The sequence below is a fragment of the Neovison vison genome, chromosome 1, assembly GCF_020171115.1.
Source record: "Neovison vison isolate M4711 chromosome 1, ASM_NN_V1, whole genome shotgun sequence".
Classification (NCBI taxonomy): Eukaryota; Metazoa; Chordata; class Mammalia; order Carnivora; family Mustelidae; genus Neogale; species Neogale vison.
Window position 1 is genome coordinate 50,777,954 of NC_058091.1, and position 4,665 is coordinate 50,782,618.

Below are 4,665 nucleotides of genomic sequence, written 5' to 3' on the forward strand. Positions count from 1 at the left end.
TCGAGCCAAACATGTGTTGTCAGAGTCTCCTTTTCCAGAGTAAGGACATGGGTCCAGTTATTCTCTGAAAGGCATTCTTGGCCCATTTCCTGACTATAGAAATTTGAGATCCCAGAGGGTTCTTTTTATTTTGAACTCTCTCTATTCCCCATAGTTGGGCCTGTTACAACGTCCTTAAAAATATTTTGGACTGTTTATAAATCTAATTGAGATGTCCTCAATGTGCCAAAAGCCACATCCATAATTCTTTAGAGACAGACCTCTGTTTACTTTGAGCTATATGGGAGGTTGTTTTTAGACAGTACTCTTAAGATTCTTAGAAAGTCCTTGTCTTCCTATAAAGGTTTACTGGGCACTCCCGTAAATCTCTCTGTGCTCTTAACTAAAGATCTTAACAGCCACACACTTGATTTGATCATTACTCTAAGACCAGAGCTGAAAAGTATAGAAATATGAAATGGTTTTATTTGTATCCAGCATGTCTAAATTCTTTATATTTCCTTTAAGTTCTGCTTGCCAGATGAATTATTCTCTCTTTAGCTCACTCTCATCCCATATTTATCATAGATGGACACAGAAAGCCAGTTGTCAATTTCAACATTTTGCCTGCATATTTCTTTGGCCAGGCCTGTTAGTTCACTGGGGACACTTTCTATCTTCCCAGTTATTGACGGCTTATGTTTTTCAATGGTTGTGAGTCATTGATCCCCATCTTTCTAGACACAATGAATAGTTTCTCATTGTTTTTCTATTTAATACTTATCGTTCCTTCACTGTATTAGAGCCGCCATCCACACCTATAATTTGACTTCATGTACATTGAATTTTGTTCCAGCTGTGGATTTTTATTTGCTTTTTTACTGATGTGTGTATCTTTCTTCCAACAGTTTAGAATTTTGGTCTGTAGGTTCATTTTGTTTGTTTTAAAGATTTTATTTATTTATTTGACAGAGAGATTCACAGTGAGAGAGGGAACACAGGTAGGGGGATTGGGAGAGGGAGAAAAGGCTTTTCATGGAGCAGGGACCCGGATGTGGGGCTCCATCCCAGGACCCTGGGATCATGACCTAAGCTGAAGGCAGACATTTAACTGATGAGCCACCCAGGTGCCCCTGTAGGTTCATTTTGATTGGAAAGGATTCTCTCTCTCTCTCTCTCTCTCTCTACTTCCCTCCCTCCCTTCGTCCTACTATGTGATTTTTCTCTAATGCCATGTTTCATAAGAATCAGCATCTAGAATCAGGTTTATCATTTTTTTTTTATCTTGTTGATATTGTGAATCCAGCTTGTTACAGAGCCAGACCTGGTTTATTTCTTATTTATGAAATGGAGTTTGTATCCTCCTGTTGCTTCAGCCTATATGTTTCTTTGAGCCCTAGCCATGGGTGGCCATCAGCAGCAGTTGATCTTAGCTTCTTTCTTAAGTGAGACCTCAGGAATAGGAAAGGCTCTTCTGGTCCCTGTTAACACCCTGGAAGTACATTTCAGTCTACTACTACCTTCATCTCAATTTGAGATTCAGCAACACTTTGGCTTCATTCTCCTCACTGCTTTGTACTTATAATTCATTTCCAATTTACAAAAAAGTTTACCTTTTACTAGAGTATAGTTTGTTCTTTTGCTTTTCCCTTTCATGTTTTATTCATTGCTACTATGCATATATAATTAAAAGGATACAAAAAAAGTGTGGATATATTGCACCAATTTTGCTCCATTTGTTCTTAATATCTCCCCAAATTTAGAAAAAAGAAAATACATGTTGCACAATTGTAAACTATTATTTAAATCCTGAGCTAGGCACCTGGGTTGCTCAGTCAGTTGAGTGCCTGACTCTTGATTTTTAGCTCAGGTCATGATCTCAAGACATGTGAGGTCAAGACCTGTATAGGGCTTTGCACTGAGCATGGAGCCTGCTTGATATTCTTTCTCCCTCTGCTCCTTTCTGCCCCTGCACCCACCCTGCTCCCCCGACTGCTTGCATACTCGTGCACACCATGTGCACACATACTCTCTTTCTCAAAACAAAACAAAACAAAAAACTGAACTGATATTTTAATATAGAATCAAATTTTCTATTCAGTGATGTATCAAAATAGCATGCAACCAGTGCCTAATGGACAAAACTTATGGTCATATAGGAGTCTTCTAAAAATGTTCCAAATAGGATTGAATAATATTGGATTTATCCTTCTCAGGGATAATTTTATTTTACATGAAATGTTCTATAGTATCTATTTTAACACTGTACCTGGTGAGGGAAGTCCTTAGAGGCACACACAACCACAGTGTCTAGGGCTTGAGAGATAAAACTGTGGCTGTTAAGACTATTAAAGAAAATCCATTCTTTCCAAACAGATTCTCCTCTCAAACACTTAAGGTTTGGAATCAATCCAGGCTAGAGACTGTATTGTATTTATGAAAAAGGACTGTTAAGTGTCAATATGATTATATGGTTGAAATCCTCTATCTGCCTTTTTATAATGAAACAACTCTATGACATCACTAGCAGCTGACTGGGGAGATCACAAAATGGAACTGAACAGAGAAGATTATGCACTCAGACACACAATAGCAGAGCAATGAGCTATGTAATAGTTGCTTATATTAGGCGTCTAATTTCCTTTTGCAGTTTACCATTAGTATTATGTTCTTGTAAGTAAATTGACCTTTGGTAGTATCATTAGAGTAAGAGAGAAAGTAGGTGTTTTTCTTTTTTTTTTTTTTTCATGTTGTCAGAATGGACTGTAGAAGAAAGGTTAGTTTTCTCTAAAATGTGTCCAAAAAAGTCTGATTTCTATCTGACTGAAATTCATGAGGTGGCAAAGAAGTTGGAGGAATATAAATTTCCTATTCTCCTATCCACATTTTAAGAAAGACTGAGTTAGGAATATTTAGCAACATGATAATATTAACAAGTTTGTTGATTTGTGGTTAGACACATGTTACTAAAAAGTTATATTAAAAAGTTGTTGTGAAGATATTTGGAAGCTTTCACAAAAATTCCAAGAAATTAGTGCCTTCTGAACAATCTGACATTTTCTATCCACCTGTATCTCAGATCTTCTTTTTTTAGTAATTAACATAATACTTTATTGCAATCATGCCAACCCCTAATGAACCAAAAAGGACTGCCTGGGAGAGCCAATGGTCAGGCCTTGCATTGAGATTTTAAAATATGCAGTAATCGCCTGTCCTTGATCTTCCCATTGGAACATTTTCAGTGCAAACTTTGGTAAGAGAACATTCTCTACATTGGCTTCCTGAAATTTCTCAAATTACTAGTAACTCCTTGTTATGTATATGCAGGATTTCCTCCTTTCCTCAGACTTGCTCTTGCTTGAGACATTGTTACATGTGCTGTTTGATTTCCTCATTATGTATTTCTCTAGGGGAGGGATACAATAGGTTTATAGATCTAACATTCAGGGTGCTAAATTCTATTCCTTTAACACTATAGTTTTTTAAAAATGTATTCTCTAGGGTTATACATCTAATTGTGCAATGGAATTTATTCATTTTCTGTTTGTAATTTTAGAAGTGTGATGCTATATCTTCCTTCTGGCTATCTGGTAAATTTCAGAGTGTATTGGAGACACTCTTGGGATTAGAAATCTTATTCTTACATATTCTTACATTAAAAAACTTAAGTCTTGATTCTCTGCTGTCTCCTTATAATGCAAACTCAGTTTATAATATGATGAGTTTGTACCAGAAGTATGACAATGAAATAAACGATTCTAGATCAAGTAAAAATAGTTTTAAAACTTAATTTTTTCTATATTTTAAAAGGACTTTTAACATAATCATTGAGAGATGCAACATAAAGAATTATAAATTTCAAGTATAAGATATAACCTATATAAAATAGATTTATGGAATTTATCCATAAAAACTACTTTTTTTTTTCTACTTTTACATTTAACTATCTCAGTATACCAGGTACTCATACTATATTTGGAAACTCCTCAAAAGATCTTCAGTAGGAATTTGTACTTCTACTCGGGATGTAAAAATCTGCAAGGAATGTTACTCCCACCTTAATAAGAAGAAAAGGCTAATCTTCAAAATTAAAACAGTTATTAAAAATTATCAGAGCTGAGGTCTCAAAGTAAGTTGGCAGACTAAATTCCAGAGTGGTAGGCCCTTCTGAGGAATGATGACACAAATAAATTATTTCCTCTTTGGCAGGACATGAGATGAAGAGATAGCTACTGTCAAATCAAGTAAAGAGAAAACAGTCACAGTTTAATATACTGTTAAAGGCTAGGTTGGGGTTGACATGAAAGTTTAGAACCTCTGGGAACTCCAGACCCAATGGGGGTGTGCATTCACTTTCATCGCTTTTTCATAGGCTTCCACTGGATACTTGAGAAAGATTAGGGTCAAGGCAGGAAAGGGCTACCCTCAGTAGTACCTGGGCACAAAATCTTGCCCATGTCTTGAGCCTTTCCATTATATGAAGCTAAAGCTTCAAGCAACTTGAGACCTGAACCCAGGAAATATTTGTTATTCATAGGGGAAAGTTAGAAGCAAGTCATTCTGTTTTCTAGGAGGAATAGAAACAAAACCTGTTTCCTCTTGAGAGATGTAAAGAAAGTCCACAAGCCAAAACCTGTTTCCTCTTGAGAGTTGTAAAGAAAGTCCACAAGCCATCCAGTGAATAGG